An 18,558-nucleotide genomic window follows, 5' to 3' on the forward strand; every position below is an offset into this window, starting at 1 on the left:
GCTGCCTTTGGATCTGTGATTTTTGAGGTCTGGCGTCCGCTCTTGGTGTTGTCGCTGTCATCTTTTTGCTGCCTCCACCCCAGTCTTCGTTTGCGTTTTTCGTTTTCGTAAGTATGTCTTTCAGTCGTTCGTTATGGACGTGTACTGTCTTCTTGATCTCTTTTGTCTCTGTCCTTTTTCCTCTCTTCTCACTTTTGGAACATCTTCATTCACTTCTTTCCTTTTCTTTTCTTTCCTTTCCTACTCTCACTCTCTTCTCTTCCTTCTGGTCTGATACTATCTTTGCAATATCCTCTACCCTCCTTACCTTTCTCTCCCTCTTCTTTTCTCTTTTCTTTTCCTCTCAGTCTTTCTTAATATCACTAATTTAACTTCATTTTAGTTATTTTCTGTATTTGCATTTAATGAGCATGTTGTTGCTAGTTGTTTTCTTTAGTCGTTCCATTCCGTGTTACGTCATGGAACATTAAGGGATTTAACAATCCCATTAAAAGGCAAAGGGTGCTATCTCACCTGGCAAGACTTCATACTGATGTTGCCCTCCTTCAGTAGTCTCATCTCCTGGAAGCAGAGGCTTTAAAACTTAAACGTGGTTGGGTGGGTCATGTTTTTTGCTCCCCCTCTGTTGATAAGAAAAACGGTGTTGTGATTTTATTGCACAAAAAGTTAAATGTTTCTTCATTTTCTCATGAATGTGATGCTAATGGTCGTTGGGTCATTGTTAATTTTCTTGTTGACAATATTCCTCTTATTCTCTTTAATGTGTATGCCCCTAATGGAGTTGATAGATCCTTTTGGCCCTCGGTTTCTGATAAACTGGCCTCCCTCTCTGGGGATTACATCCTTTTTGGTGGGGACTGCAATCAAATTATGGATCCCTTCCTTGACCGTCGCTCGAAAGCTAAATTTGTACCCTCAAAAATGCATTCCCAATTTATCAAAACCACTAAGAATAATGCTATAGTTGACATATAGCGATTGTGCAATCCTGACTTAGTGAATATAGCTTTTTCTCCCCTCCTCACCAATCCCAATCCCGCATTGATCATATTTTCCTTAGCAAATCCCTTTCCCAACATGCCATCCGCTCTGAAATAGGCTCCATTCTCCTTTCTGATCATGCCCCTGTTTTTGTGGATCTGGATCTCCTTCCCTTTTCCCCTCACTCTGGCAGATGGCGTTTCAATAATGCCCTATTACAAGATCCTGTTTTTTGTGCTGAATTTTCTACCTTTGCCACTGAATTTTTCCTCCTCAATCACATCCCTGACTCTTCCTTTGTTATGGTTTGGGACTCCTTCAAAGCAGCCTCTAGAGGTTTTATCATCAATTTTGTGGCGAGACGGAAAAAACTCAGAGAGGCCAAGTCTACTCAAATTCTGGCTGACATCAAGCGCCTGGAGCTTGACTATCATTCTTCCAATTCTGATTCCTCCCTTAAAAAATTTATTGAGGGGAAAATCTCTTTCAATAAATTCACAACTGAAGCCGCTTCTAATCTTTTATTAAAATGCAACTCCCGATATTATGGTGGTAGGAATAAGATGGGGAAGCTTCTTGCTAACTATTTGAAAATTAGGAATGAACGTACGAAGATTGAATCCATTCGTACTTCCTCTGGCGAATCCCGATTTAAGGATAAAGAAATTCTTACCGAATTTGTCAAATTCTATGACACTCTCTATACCCCTGAACAAATTCCGACCTCCACGGATCTTCTCTCCTATTTCCAGTCTCTTCCTTCTCCTCCGACGTCCCATGTAAATCGGAAATCTTTGGATATAGACGTATCACTTTCCGAAATATCCCATGCTGTTTCTAAGACTCCTGGCCCTGATGGCTTCACCTTTGAATTCTATTGTCATTTTGCCTCTCTCCTCCTTCCTAAACTTCTTCATTTATTTCAATCTTTTCTTGCAGCAGGATCTTCGAGTGGTTCCTTCCAGCAGGCCTTAATTTGCTTGATTCCCAAGGAAGACAAAGACCATACCCTGTGCAAGAATTACCGTCCAATCTCCCTAGTTAACACGGATTAGAAGATATTAGCTAAGATCCTAGCTTTGCGCTTGGACCCCCTTTTGCCGGATTTAATCAGCCCCGAACAGTCCGGTTTTGTTAAGAGCCGTCTTTCTTCCGATAATTTACGAGTCTTCCTTAATATTCTCAGCAGGGCTTCCTCATTGGACCTTCCTTTGGCAGCTATCTCCTTAGATGCGGAGAAAGCTTTTGATATGTATCGGATTTCATGTTCCAGGCTCTTCGTTGGTTTGGCTTTCCCTCCAATTTTATTTCTATTGTTTCCTTACTTTACTCTAAACCCCAAGCCTCCATTTTTGTTAATGGTACGACTTCAGATTATTTCCCTTTACACAGAGGTGTTCGACAGGGTTGCCCCCTATCCCCTCTATTATTTGTTTTAGCTTTAGAACCCTTTCTTACTAAGATTCGTCAGGATGACAAATCTCTGTTTTTCATTTTGGTCCTCATCAGGTTAAGCTTTCAGTTTATGCTGATGACATTCTTTTTTATTGCTCCGATCCTTCTTCTTCTCTGCCTCCTTTTTTTGCAGCAAGTCTCTTCTTTCTCCGTGGTTTCCGGTTACCGCCTCAACGTTGACAAGTGTGAAATCCTTCCTTTGAACTCTCTGTGCCAGAAACATCTTTTCGCACAATCTGGATTCTCTTGGCAACCCTCTAAAATCAAATATTTAGGTGTTTGGTTTGCCCCGCTTCTATCGGATACCCTCAAGTTGAATTTTGATTATATTTCTAAGAAAATGGAGACAGCTATTACACATTGGCACCCACTCTTTCTGTCCTGGTGGGGACGACTTAACTCTATAAAGATGATGCTTTCTCCCCTCCTTCTATATACTATTTCTATGCTCCCTATACGTATCCCGGTTTCTCTTTTAAAAAGGATTGACTCTTTACTACTAAAATTCCTATGGCATGGTAAACGTTCGTGGATTGCTCTAGCCTCCTTGCAAAAGGATAAGGCTCAGGCCGGTGTTCGTTTCCCTGACTTTCAAGAATATCATCGAGCTTTCTCTCTGAAACAAACAACTCGGTGGCTTTCCTCTGATCTCCCTTTCTATCCTCCCATCTGGTTACTTATGGAATCCTCCTTTATCTCTCCCTTTAACTTCCGTGAGCTTTTGTCCTTCACATCTTATCCGGCACGCCATCATACTCCTATCATTTTCCATTGCCGCAATCTTCTTCATCCTTTCTTGACCTCGACTTATCCCTCCACCTATTTGGCATAATTCACTTCTTAAAATTCGCAAACGCACTATTTACTGGAAGGTCTGGCACTCTCAAGGTCTATGTTGGATCACTCAATTGCTCTCACACGGTGTCCCTCTCTCTTTCTCGGCTCTCCAATCCTCTTTCTCCCTGCCTACTAGGGCCCGTTTTCAATATGATCTGCTCTATCCAGCTCTTACACTCTTTCTCCAATCTCTGCCACCCTCCATTGATATTCCTTTAGTTTGTAGGTCCAAGGCTTCGCTATTAGAATCTACTCCCTCGGCTTCCTCCCTTTATAACTCTTTCCGGTACACGGTTGACAGAGTGAAGTCCAAGATTGAAATCGCATGGGAATCTGATCTCTCTCAAGACTGGCCAGTTCATCTTTGGGAGAGAGTCTGGTCCAAACTTCATAAGACCTCTAGAGCTGCTAATAACACCCAAACTTTATATTTTGTTTATAACAGTGAAGGACTGGGTTCTTTAAGACCCAGCGGTGCCAGGGCACAACACCTGAAACCTTCGTGGGTAACCTGCTCCGGCGTACAAGTCACAGAGACACGGGACACTTCCTTCGGCGTCAAAGATTCAAGGTTTATTTGCTGCAGGGAACACAGAAGTCACGACAAGTACAACAAGTGCAACTTGGGGAGACTGCTTCAAATTGGTTCTGTGGATCGCTCCTTTTATACAGTTTTTACCCATAAGACAACATGATACACAAAGGTTTACAACCCGGTTCTCATCGTTATCCCCCAGAGGGGTCGCTTTGGTCACTTTGAAACACATGAGGTCCGGAACATAAGTGCGGAAACATTTGGCGGTTCCCAACTGTAAAAGCCCATCTTCCCACCATTAGCAAATTCCAATCAGCAATAAAATAGATCAAAATAGGAACAAGGACAGGTGCAGAGGAAGACGGAGACAGTGGGGAGATCGGAAAGGGTGTAAAAGGGGAGGTATCGGGAAACACGAGATACAGGCATCAAAGGGACGTGCCTAATGAGATGCACGGCTGAGACAATAAGTCCGTGCGGCAAGATGAGCCTCGAGCGGCGCCATCTGCCTTACAGTAGCATCCCCCTCGTCATAAAGACACTTACAAAGAATATGTGTCTTCCGCAAATATCTTGGGAGTCCCAGGGTCGCGAAGCGGACAACGTCCGTTCGCTGGCTACTTGAGGGCAAGAGACAAAATGGATGCCGTATCTAAGATGGAACCCGTGGGTACAGATAGAAATACCCACGTAACAGACGAACGGTTTAGGTTAGCACAGCGAAACTGCGCACACCCACCAAACTCGTCATTTGCGGTTCATAGATACCAGACTCGACCATATTCGTGCGAGTCAAATGCACCACTTACAATTGTCACGGAACCTCAGACGCTCCTTTTGCCCTCATGTAGGCAAGCACTAGTCGGAATCATACTCGATATTCATCAGACCATCGAGATGTTGCTGTAGCATAGCTCTGTCCAATCGAGTCCCATTGGTAACAGGCGGCTGTCTCATACACGTTGTAGCACAGAGGCCACATAAGGCAGGACCACACTGCACACAAAGGCAACACGTGAACAGGAACACTACCACAACTCCAATGATCATTAGAATTTTCCAACCCCAAGTCGACATCAGGCCCCAAAACCATCCTAGCAGCGTCCAATCCCCTACATCCACGTGTATGGATTCGGAGATCTTATGCAACCTCGAGATGGCTTGATAGACAGTTGGAGCATTATCTGGAATAAAAATGCAGCAGCTCGAATGGATCACCTTACATACCCCACCGCGATCTGCTAAAATGACATCTAAAACCATACGGTTTTGTAACGTCATAAGTCTATCCGCCTGAAGTTCTGTGGTGATATTACCAAGGGCACTGGCAGTAATATTAGCTGTCGATTCTACCACTCGAGTCAACTGTCTCAGGTTCCTACTGTTAACCATAGGTCCCCAAAACGGGAGGAAACCCTTGAAAAAGTCTCCTGCCTCTTGACCGGCAGTATCTTCTTCGCTAATTACGCCTCGTACAACTCTAGTCTTATGATAATCGGCATCTACAGTGAACGTCGGAGGCAACAGATTTGCAATAAAGCATGAGCCCATGAAGTCAGCGGGCAACCATGCATATGCACGATCATAACAGATAAAGTATGTACCCTTGGCAGCCAGAAACACAGGGGACGAGACCATCGGCAGCATGTAATTTTCGGTGCAAGCACTCTCTCCAAGTCGGGCTTTCGATCTTCGGCCACGACCCATGAGACAAAAATTACCAGTGTGGGGTACGACCCAGATGGGAGGCGAGCTTTTAAGCTGTTTTTCGCTGCTGAACACACTATATTCACCTCTACTTAGGACTCTATAGGCTTGTACCTCTTCTTCGGGAATAAGCGAGGTATCATAGATATCGCTATCCAAATCCTCTATTGCTATTGACAAAGGCTTCTGATACGAGGTAGGACCAGAGTAGGGGGAACGTGGTTCTCGAATGGGGTGGAAACCGAGTGCGCTTCGAAACATTGTTTGAAATGCTCGAGCTGACCCTTGGGAACTATACGGTAACACCAGATATGGAATTCCCTTATCCGTAGTATGTGGCATCAACCCACACACCCAACAATTAGTAGTGTTAACCACTAACTGATGCTGATGAAGGAGCTGAATAAAGGAATTGTTGCGGAATTCTACACGTCTAGCCTGCTCGTGTTCCGGTAACATGTGAAAGGAATGAGGGGAAACAGTAGTGACAAGTTTGGGGTCAGGAGTAGGAGTAGGTGTAGCAGGTAAGAAGTAAGACATAGTGTAATACACCCCACCCGCCAACAGTGCAGAAGCAGTCAAAAATAACATAAACAGTTGAAATATGAAGCATCTGGTACGACTGAGTTGCTGCAGCTTAAGTCTGTGCGCCTTAGCCCCCTCCAAATCATTCAGCTTCGAGAATGCCATTCCCTACGACCGTCCGCAACGTTTCTTGACGCACTTCGTTCTGTGTAGCAATAGTCAATCCCTAGGAGTTCCCAGGAACCGACGGCCTTTAACCTAGCGTCAAGACCTACTATCCAGAAGGAAGTACGCGCGCGGCCCTACGGCCTTCAATACACAATATGTATATACAAGCACAAAGTCTCTCGGCTGTAGAAGTAAAAAGATACAAGGGAGGAAGCTCAATGTATATATGTACAAAAATTACAGTGATACGAATGTTCAAAACTGATCACGGGAACGGGGATAATGCAGTTGTCAATTCAGCAAAGCAAAATATTTTATTCGTCCTTAGTGCGAGATCGCAAAGAATATCGGTGTTTCCCGGGACGTGTCTGCTCGTCGAACAAAGGATCTGTTGAAGAGACAGCGTCCTGCTGATCAGTTGATTGTTCTGGTCTTGAGTCTTTTGCTGACAATTGTTCAACAGTGGCTTTCTGCTGCGTTGAGGATTCTCCAACAGGCTGTGCGTCGCTGAAAGGCACAAACGCCGGCAATGTTTCTGTTTCTGTTGACGCAATACCTTTCCTTACCCACGGGTCTACCGGCAAAGGGATAGGGACTCGCTTACAATGGGTGGCATGCACCCAATTTTTACGCCCCTCAAGACGAACGGCAGTCCTCGTGGCCAGGAGCACCTGGTAAGGTCCGGTGAACCTCGGGTCCAGATTGTTCTTGCGTGAAAAGTTGCGTGTTACCACCCAATCTCCGGGCTGGAGCTGGTGGCCTGGACCCTCCGTCTGCGTCGGCAATGCGTCGTAAACCTGTTGGTGAATTAACCTCAGTTTAGCAGTCAAGTCATGTAAATAGTCAATCAACATTGGATACTCAAGATCAGAAAAAATTCCTGGCCTAGGAACCCCCCACACATTCGCAGGACGGCCGAACACTATCTCATAGGGGCTAAGCCCTATTCGGGAGTGTACAGTCGCCCTAGTTGACAGTAATGCTAAGGGTAAAGCGTCAGGCCACGAAAGACCAGTCGTAGCCTGAATCTTTGCTAGCTTTAGTTTAAGGGTGCCGTTATACCCCTCAACTAATCCAGCTGACTGGGGATGATTGGCGCTGTGGAATTTTTGATTAATTCCAAGGCCCTTACACACACTCTTCATCACACTTCCAACAAACTCACTTCCGTTATCTGACCACACGACTCTAGGCATTCCATACCGAGGAAAATATTCCTTCAGTAGGATTTTCGCAGTAGACAAAGCTGTATTGTCTTTGAGAGGATAGGCCTCGATCCATCGGGAGAATGCGCAAACCACAACTAAAACGTATTTCAGGTTATTGCATCGCTCCATATGGATGAAGTCCAATTGAATCACCTCAAAGGGATACGAAGGAGGAGCAAAACTGCCAGGAGGAGTTGGGGTTCCTTTGCCAGGATTGTACATCATACACACCATACAATTCTTCACCAAACGTTCAGCACATTTCGTAATTCCATCATTCTTCCACACAGGCGACAACAACTTACAGATGCCTTTCACGCTGATATGTGCTAACCCATGTGCCATTGTCACAACGGCCAGCACATACGCATCGGGTAACAACCATCTTTTCTGATCCGACAAATCAATCCAACAACCACTCTCATCCAACTTTCCCGTACTTTCTTTCCACTTCGCCTTTTCAGTCTCGGTGGCCTCATTCTGAATTTTTTTCACGCTTTCAATGGTGTCTTCACACATACTCGATTCTGTAGGCCACCTAACCGAACTCGTCACATACATTCGAGTGCTAAGGTTCCGGGCAGTCTCCTTAGCAATCTCATCCGCAAACGCGTTACCACGACCAACATCATCCGTCACTTTACGATGTGCACTACATTTAACAATCGCTACTTGGGTAGGTAATGTCAGTGCATCCAAAAGATCATTCACAAGCTGGCCATGCTGAATTTTCGTACCATGCGATGTCAAGAAACCTCTCTCTCGCCACAATCGTCCAAAACTATGCGCTACACCAAAAGCGTATTGGCTATCGGTGTACACATTCACACGTTTCCCTTTTGCTAACACACATGCTCTAGTGAGAGCAATCAATTCCGCAGCTTGGGCAGAATTCTGATTCAATCTTGCAGTTTCAACAACAGTATTCAACGTTACAACAGCATAAGCAGTAGTCACATCGCCATTTGGCAACTTAAAACATGACCCATCCACATACAGAGTGCCATCCGGATCTTCCAATGGGGTGTTTTTAAGGTCCACTCGACCTTTCGTTTCCTCTTCAGTCCTCAAGTAGCAGTCATGTTCTGCTACTTCATCTGACTCTGTGCTAATTGGTAACAAAGTTGCCGGATTTAGGACATTACAACGTTTTATCTGAATATGGCTTGCCAAGAGCGTCAATTCGTACCCAGACAACCTCGCACTCGTCAAGTGCTGAGTTTTTGTTCGATTCAAAAGAGTATCGACTGCATGCGGAACCATCACCGTAAGCATATTATCCATGACCAATCCTGCTGATTGTCGGATGGAGACCGCAGCTGCCGCAGTTGCTCTCAAACAACTCGGCAATGCTCTAGCTACTGGGTCCAAGGTCGAGGAAAAATATGCACATGGACGCTGTTTACCACCAAAAGGTTGCGTTAAGACACTCAAAGCACAACCTTCCCTCTCGTGAACATATAGTGTAAACGGCTTGCTGTAGTCAGGGGTACCCAACACAGGAGTCGAACACAATGAATCACGTAATTCAGAAAAACGTTTCTGACATTCTTCCGTCCTTGGTAAAGGAGTTGGAACATCCTTGCACGTAAGAGCCACCAATGGTTTCGCTAGCAATGAAAAATTAGGAATCCACTGCCTGCAGTACGATGTGATACCTAGGAAGGCACGCACATCTCTTTGGGTGTTTGGCACAGCCATTCGCGCAATCGCTGCAATTCTCTCTGGGGTCAACCTCCTTCCCTCCTTTGACAATAAGTGACCTAGATAGGTTACTTCTTGACAACAATATTGGAGTTTAGAAGGGGACACCTTATGATTTAACTCACAGAGATGTTGCAGCAACGACACCGTAGCGATTTTACAAATGTCCTGAGTATCAGCAGCCACCAATAAGTCATCGACGTATTGGATTAAGGCCGCACCAACCGGCAACCGAAACGCATCCAGTTGACCCTTCAAGGCTTGACTGTAAATCGATGGACTTTCACAGTAGCCCTGAGGAGCGCGTTTGAACCGGAAGCTACGTCCACCGAGAGAGAAACCGAAAAGGTCTCTGCTCTCCTCGGCAATCGGGATGCTGAAAAACGCATTTTTCAAATCAATCACCGAAAACCATGATGCAGAAGCTGGAATCAGAGTCAGTAGCGCCGTGATGTCAGGCACAACAGGGAATTGAGGAACCACAATTTTATTCACCTCCCGTAAATCGATGACAAAACGATAAACAGGTGGTTTTGTAGAATCAGTACGTTTAAGAATGGGCAGTACAGGGCTGTTGCACACGTTTCCCCGTGTCTCTTCAATAACATCTTTCTCAATCAGATCATAAATGATCGCTAACAGAGCTCGTTCACCATCAAGGGAGATACGATATTGGGGAATACGTGGCAACCGCACATTAGCTTTCAACTGAACAACATAGGGGGAGATATCAAGTAGGCCCACGTCATTTGGACCCGTCGCCCACAAAGACGCAGGAAGAGAACTTAATTCCGGTGGAAGCTTATCGAGAGACAAATACATAGGAGAGACAACCCTCTCTCCTAACGTAAGCTTTACACCCGCAGGAGAACAATACAAAGTTGCGTACAAACGTTTAAGCAAATCCAGACCCAAAAGATTTTCACCACAACCAGTGGTCAAAATCAACGGAGCTTGAAGCTCACGTGGCCCTATTGTAAGGGGCAAAGGGCGCGAAACTGTATTGCTAACGGGGGCGCCAGAGAATCCAACGGAAACATTTGTTAAGCCAGACAAAGGTGCGCCAGGGAGTTTCGAATGCATGATAGAACTTTTCGCTGCACCAGTGTCCAACAGAAAAGGCTCAACGACGCCCGATGTAGCAACTGCGACGTAAGGCCCTCTCTGATCAACCGGAACTGATACCACTCCCTCCCCTTGTCTGTGGCTGTCCTAGTAATTACTGTCGTCAGTTCCCTGATCGACGTAATAATCGTCTACATTGTACTGCGCAGATCGCCCTTGCGACGATCCACGTTGATCAAAACAGTTATTAGAATTAGATGAGTTATCTGAGCGATCGTTTTGAGCACCACGACCTCTACCACGTGATGCCTGCTGTGAACCACCACGACCTCCTTTAGACGAATTACCACTATTACGTTCGTTAAGAACGGGGCAGTTAAATTTAATGTGTCCCTCCTGTCTACAATAAGCACATTGATTGTACCCCAACGATGATCTTTGGGAGGAGGAATCATTACGCGGCTGCGATCGATTCGATTGCGACTGCGATCTATTCTGTTGAGGCGCATTCTGATTAGAACGCGGCGGATACGCTTGTTGCAACAACACTTTGGTTTTCAGTTCTTTCGTCTTTTTGTCAGCACGGTCATTCTCCTCTTTCTCCCTATTTTCATAATATTGTGCCGTAGCCAATATCTGAGCTGAGGTAGAAACGGCCCATGCACTTTCCGAATTCTTCAATTTATTGCTCAAGTCGGGCAATAAGTTCGACACAAATTTATCCACAAACAACCTTTGTCCACCCTCGGTACCCATATCCTGTCCACTATGATCAATGAATGCTTCCTCAAACCTCGTAAAGAAGTCGGAAACACTCTTGTCTTTCTTTTGTTTACAAGCTGATAATTTGTCCCAATTTACCCTCATAGCTGGCATAAGAGTCTTCATTAACGTAATTATTCGCTGAGGAAGGGCAGTAATCAATTGGTCGGGTTTAGTAGCAGCCACTTGTCCAGCATCTGCCGCTAAAATGGCAGCCCAATCACCACCTAATTCATTTGCGTGATCTTGCTGGCGAATCTTAGCCCATACCGGTTGCGGTACGACATTGCCGAACAACATGTCGATATCGGCAAGATTCATTACCGTAGCATCTACGAGCTGCGATAATTCCTTGTAATACCCAGTAGGATTTTTGCGTGGATCAGGCAAAGATTGCTTCACCTGTAGCACTTCCGAACGTTTCCATGGGAGATGTATCCACACTTTCTGGAAATGCGCCAGTACCGGTGGATTAGCATTAGTATCAGCTGGTATCCAAACCGGCGGAACTTCACGCATAGGATATTGGCCAGACTCGTCTGGTTGGTTTTCAATATCCTCGACAAACAATGCATGAGGTATTGGAGCGGGACGGAAAGATAGTAACCGCTCAATAGCACGTCGGACGTTAGTGTCTACTATCAGTCCACTTGCGAACTGAAGCCGAAGCTCAGACAGGGCGGTCAGCACCTCGTCAGGCGCATCGGCCGCTATCTTATCATGAAGGAACTTGCACATTTCGTCAAACACATATCTCTGGGTAGGTATATTAAATTGACAAAACGTTTCGAGGACAACGCGAGGTGGATTTCTAAGAGGGTTTACCATCCAACCCATCGCCATATTATACAGCGCAACACGTTCTCTGTTTCCAGGAAGCTGACTTCGTCTCTGAGGACCATCAGAACCAGCAGACCCATGAACAGGTCCGAGCGAATGAAAGAAGCTAGCCGCAAGAGGAGAATTACGATTACGAGTAGAGGGAGAGAGATACGACACAGGACTAACAAGAGAAGGAGTAGAAACAGTAGCAGCAACAGGGGTTAACAAAACAGGAGCAGTAGCGGGAGCAGGAGTATGTGGAAGCGGAGGAGCAGTAGGGATAGCAATAGACAAAGGAGCAGGAACAGGCGGAAGAGCGGGTGCAGGTTGAGGAACAGGCGGAGGAACGACAGGTGGAAGAACAGGTACGGCAGGGGCCACAGGAACTGCGGGACCCTGTACGTACGGAGGTGGCGACTTCATAAGATAGGACATTAAAGGATCCTCAACTGCCTCTTCCTTCTTATCCGACTCCGTAGGCAAAGCAGGATAACATTTATCTATGGTCATACGCTGTAATCTCTCAAACACTTCCTTATCCTTATCCTCCTTATCACGCTGGAACTGCTCAGCTTTCTTCACTATGGTAGCAACATTATCTCGCTGACTACGTTTATTTTGTCTGATTTCTTTCTGTCGGGCTTCTTTGCGCCACAACCGAAAGGCATCAAACATGGCCGGCCTTGATTTACGTTCGAACAACTTAATTTCTAGATTATCTAAGATCGACGCCTCGAAGCTACCGTGAGGTGGCCAACGAAGGTCGCCGTCTTTCTTTGTATATTTAATCCAATAATCGTTAAAGGCAATCGGGCCTAGCCCATGTTTGCTATATAGATCATAAGTAGGAGTTCCAACCGGAGGTATCGGACACGAGTCCTCCAGTCGGGAATCCACACCACAAGGTCTGAAACAGCTAAACAAAGTACTACGACCAGGCATCTTGCACACTAGCCGAGTTTCACAAACTTCAAGGGTTACGGGATTTACCAAGTCCCAGCAAAGAACAAAACCCTCGGTTTTTGGCGGCTGCAGTCGTCAAACAACACAACAAAGTACCAAGAACCACAAATGCAATGGAACCATGCAACCACTAAGTAACCACAACCAAGAACTCTGGGAGCGACCCACAAATACTTAACTCAAAGATCGATGGCGTCACCAGGAAGGCCCGTCAGTCGTCTCGCTATACCAAGGTCTACGCCAGGCGCCAAAACAGGTCTACAGTCAGGGCAGCAGTCCGTCGCAGCCGTCAGGAGGCGGGAATCTTCGCGGGAAAAGTCTTCGGGCCACTTATTTCGACAACAGGATCGATGAAGCGGAGTGCACCTTCCCTCGGAGATTTCACACGAAGTTCCTCACGATCGTCGGGCTTGGACCGGTACCACTGATGCAGCCCCACGTTGGGCGCCAACTGAAGGACTGGGTTCTTTAAGACCCAGCGGTGCCAGGGCACAACACCTGAAACCTTCGTGGGTAACCTGCTCCGGCGTACAAGTCACAGAGACACGGGACACTTCCTTCGGCGTCAAAGATTCAAGGTTTATTTGCTGCAGGGAACACAGAAGTCACGACAAGTACAACAAGTGCAACTTGGGGAGACTGCTTCAAATTGGTTCTGTGGATCGCTCCTTTTATACAGTTTTTACCCATAAGACAACATGATACACAAAGGTTTACAACCCGGTTCTCATCGTTATCCCCCAGAGGGGTCGCTTTGGTCACTTTGAAACACATGAGGTCCGGAACATAAGTGCGGAAACATTTGGCGGTTCCCAACTGTAAAAGCCCATCTTCCCACCATTAGCAAATTCCAATCAGCAATAAAATAGATCGAAATAGGAACAAGGACAGGTGCAGAGGAAGACGGAGACAGTGGGGAGATCGGAAAGGGTGTAAAAGGGGAGGTATCGGGAAACACGAGATACAGGCATCAAAGGGACGTGCCTAATGAGATGCACGGCTGAGACAATAAGTCCGTGCGGCAAGATGAGCCTCGAGCGGCGCCATCTGCCTTACAGTAGCATCCCCCTCGTCATAAAGACACTTACAAAGAACATGTGTCTTCCGCAAATATCTTGGGAGTCCCAGGGTCGCGAAGCGGACAACGTCCGTTCGCTGGCTACTTGAGGGCAAGAGACAAAATGGATGCCGTATCTAAGATGGAACCCGTGGGTACAGATAGAAATACCCACGTAACAGACGAACGGTTTAGGTTAGCACAGCGAAACTGCGCACACCCACCAAACTCGTCATTTGCGGTTCATAGATACCAGACTCGACCATATTCGTGCGAGTCAAATGCACCACTTACAATTGTCACGGAACCTCAACAGAATTCTGTTTACCCCACTTGCCCTGTCACGCTTTTCATCAGAGACCACTTCTTCATGTTGGTCTTGCCCTTGTCCTTCTGCTGACCTCAAACATATGTATTTTGATTGCCCCCCTGTATCCAGGTTTTGGAATTCAGTTTGGGCCCAAATACAAAAGATTTTCCAATTTCAAATCCCCTTTTCCCCCGCGTTTATTTTTCTAGGTTCTCTCTCTCCAGACCTCCCACAATCCCCATGCCATTATCAGCTTCTTGACCTTTTGATAGCTGTCGCTTTCCACATTATCACTTTTAATTGGAAACACGCTACGGATGTTTCCTATCGCTCATGGTGGAATGCAGTCTGTTTTCATCACACTAATTATGTTACCCCTGTCTCCCTGGCAATTAAGCGGGATGTTGTCTGGCTACCTTTGGTAACCTATCTCTCCTCCTTCGCTCCAATACAACCCCCTTTACTCCATGTTGCAGCTGAAGTTCGCAAACCCCCATGAATATTCTAATGCCCTTTCCTTCCGATGTTTTATTTTATAATGTTATCTTACACTACATTTACCTTATGCTCATTTACTTTGTTCATGCTATTTTCATGCTCGTTATATTTGCTCTTTTTATGAAATTTTGAGAATTTGTTTATTTTCTTCATGTACTTTACATTTACTCATGTTTTATCCTTACGTTGTATCTTATTGCCATATAAATTTTTCGGTTTCTTCATTTGTACCCCCTTTTCCCTCTTTTCATATCTTCAATAAAATCAAACTTAATAAAAAAAAAATAAAAAAAAAATAATAGTCCAAAAAGCAAATCAATATCAGGCAAAGTCATAGTGCAAGAGCTAATGACACCCTCAACATCCTCATAAAAGGCTTCTGGATTCTTTCACGGATCAGGCAATGCATTTTTAAGGGCCATAACTTCTGCTCTAATCCAAGGAGTGTAAACCCAATTATAAATAAAATATCCTTTTGCATCAATAGAAGTCTTATCATCACTTGTACCCGTTCCCTCAGGAGGAACATATAAAGGAACATATAAAGGCGCCGCTTCCTGCATGGGTTTCACAATAATTACAACATTCTTATCTGTTTCAGGAGTAGAAGTTCGTGCCATGCGGATTTGGGATCTTTGTGCAGCTGCATCTGCTGTCTTTTTCTCCTCTCGCAAATGGGCTGCGTCAACACGCAGTTTAACCAAGTGTATGATCGTGTTAGCCACCTGGGAGTAATCAAAAAGACCTTCAGATAGTTGTTTACAATCAGCTGTCACATCATCGGGTTCCATTTCTACCGAATATTTCCTAAACCGTTCAATGACCTCTGCGGCAAATGTATCGGTAAAATATATTTGCTCCCTTTCCTGCCAACCTTTTATACTATCTAAAAGTTCAGAAGCAGCTTTATTACTAAGAACGGATCTACGCACAGCAGATCTAATCACAGACGCACGTTCAGCACATAACATTGAGCGAGTTTCTCGAGCTTTGTCCTGATCTGTAGAAGAGTCCTCATCTGACTCATAAGAAGCAGAAGGAAGAGTATACGGAGGTGGACAACGATCTAATAAGAGAGAATATTCTTGGGGTTTATTAGGAATAGGATAAAGAGGTCTACGAATAGCGTTTTGGCTATTTACCTGTAAATGACCCTCCCTATCTTCCCGCTCTTTAATTTCTTTAATTTCTCTATTTTTAATTTCCAATGCTTTCGCATAAATGGTATTTCGTTGTTCTTTTTCAATCAAGGCTTGCTCACGCTTCATTCCCTCAAGCACTTCTTTCTCCCACATTCGCACACAGTTAAACATATCTTGCCTAGCCTTTCGCTTAAACATTTGTTGCTCCACATACTGAATCTTTTGCAAATCAAATGACACATGCATAGGCTAACGCAACTCAGGATCTTTACGAGTGTATTTTTTCCATAACGTGCTGTACGTTATGGAAGTAATACCATACTTAATATACATGTCCCTATTAGGCGTCCCCTCTGGGGGGGGGGGAACGTTTGTGCTTCGTCGAGTTTCAAACTGGTACCACTACAAAAGCAACACATCCTACGAAGTGTGCTGGAAACAGGCCTGCCAAAATTAGTGCAGAATATGCAGTAATATAATCAAAGTAGCGCATAAGGTACTCTTCGTACGTTGCGCCGTTCAAACAAATTAAAATAGAGAAAAGTCTCCTCATTACCTGCCTATATGATTTGCAATGCATATATAATTATCAAACAAATACTAATATTGGCCAATCTCACAAACAAAAGCTGCAGTAAGTGTTATTAAACAACCTTACCAATCAAAGGCATCAAAACCAACAGCAAGTGCCGCAGAACGACAACTGCACAGCACTGACGAGAAACCAGTGAAATTGCATCCTGTGGTTTCAGAGAGGTCCCACTGCCCAGGACAACCCCACTGCAAGGAGACCACTGCACATCACTGACGAGAAGCCAATTAAACTGCATCCTGTGATTCCAGAGAGGCCCCCACTACCCACGACAAGCCCACAGCAAGGAGATCATTGTACACCACTAACGAGAACCAGTGAAGTTGTATCCTGTGGTTCAAGAGAGGGCCCTCTTCCCAGGACAACCCCACAGCAAGGAGACCACTGCACAGCACTGACCAGAACCAGTGAAACTGAATCCTGTGGTTTAAGAGAGGCCCCACTGCCAGGACAACCCCACAGCATGGAGACCACTGCACAGCACTGACGAGAAACCATAAAACTGCATCCTGTGGTTCAAGAGAGGCCACACTGCCCAGGACAACCCCACTACAAGGAGACCGACTGCACAGCACTGACGAGAAACCAATGAAATTTCATCCTGTGGTTCCAGAGAGGCCCTACTGCCCAGGACAACCCCACATCAAGGAGACCACCCACAGCACTGACGAGAAACCAGTAAAACTGCATCCTGTAGTTCAAGCGAGGCCCCACTGTCCAGGACAACCCCACAGCAAGGAGACCACCCACAGCACTGACGAGAAGCCATGAAACTGCATCCTGTGGTTTCAAGAGAGGCCCCACTGCAAGGAGGCCACACTGTACAGCTAAGCATGGGCGAATTTTGCGAATCTGGCGTTCGCGAATTTTGCGAATTTGCGAACTTGCAATCCGCAAAATACGCAAATTCTCGCAAATTTGCGGATTTTTTTTGTGTTCGCAAGGATTTCTGCCAGTTCGCAAGGATTTCTGCCAGTTCGCGAGGGTTTTGTACCAGTTCGCAATTGCGAACTTACATGTCGGCCCGCAACGGTCACGATTATGTTTTTTCTACGTCTGGTTCATCATCACAGGTTCCCAGCACCCTCTGTTTCACCCCTGCCACCCTCTGTTTCACCCATGCCACCCTCTGGTACATCAATGCCACCCTCTGGTTCATCATCACTGTAGATTATGGGGGGAAAAAGCAAGCACACCTGCCTGCTTCAACTGACATGAATTAATTTGGGGTTGATTTATTAATGTGTCACTGTTTTAAAAATCCAGTCAGGCACCGTAATTTGCTTTCTGTTGCAATGCAATTTTTTTTCCAGGACCTTTGTGGCCTACTTGTAGCTATTCTATGAGCCTGCTGTGAGGGTCAGAGCAGGGTCATACAATTGTTGCAACCAACCACTGAACTCTGGAGGGGCCCTTGTCAGGAAGCACTACAGGGAATGGTTACTAATGATGAGTTTGAACTTTTGAACCTGCTGATTGCTTTCACTATTGCAAAACTCGTTTTTCTGCAGAACAGCATTACAGCAACTTTAATGCCCCAAACAAGCTTATATGAGAAAGTTGATTTCTAATCCAAAAGTTATCCAAAGAAAATCAAAAGGCCTCAAATCCAAAAAAGTGCAGGCAAATGTCAACCTGAGGAGTTATTCTGATAAAGATCATCATTTTCAGAAGGTCTATGCTGCTTGCTAGTATATTTCGTGTGCAGAATTGCAATTTTTGTAATTTCGCGAGTGCGAGATTGTTGCTGCCCACTGCACCTACATGTTCGCAATTACAAACTTACACCGCACGCCGCAAAATTGTATCACCCCAAAAAAAAAAATCCGCTGCGTGCGAATTTGCGGATTTTTGGTAAATTCGCGAGCGTTCGCGGATTGCAAATTTACCGAAAATCCGCAAAATCCGCGAGCGGAACGGATTTTCCGCCCATGCTTATGTACAGCATTGTCGTCAGCAAGCAAGCAATCTGCAGGTCAGAGCACCACAGCTATAGAGCAGTGCATTACCACACTTCAAGGAGGCCACACTGCACAACAGAAACCTGAACTGCAGGACAGTGCTGCAGGACTGCAGTGAGATCACACTGCACAGCACTGCCTTCAGCAAAACAGGCACCCTGCAGAGCACATTGAACACTGAGAGCTGTGCCACAACACTGCTGTGAGAGCTGTGCCACAACACTGCTGTGAGAGCTGTGCCACAACACTGCCATGAGAGCTGAGCC

Source organism: Lissotriton vulgaris, chromosome 11 (assembly GCF_964263255.1).
Source record: "Lissotriton vulgaris chromosome 11, aLisVul1.2, whole genome shotgun sequence".
Lineage (NCBI taxonomy): Eukaryota > Metazoa > Chordata > Amphibia > Caudata > Salamandridae > Lissotriton > Lissotriton vulgaris.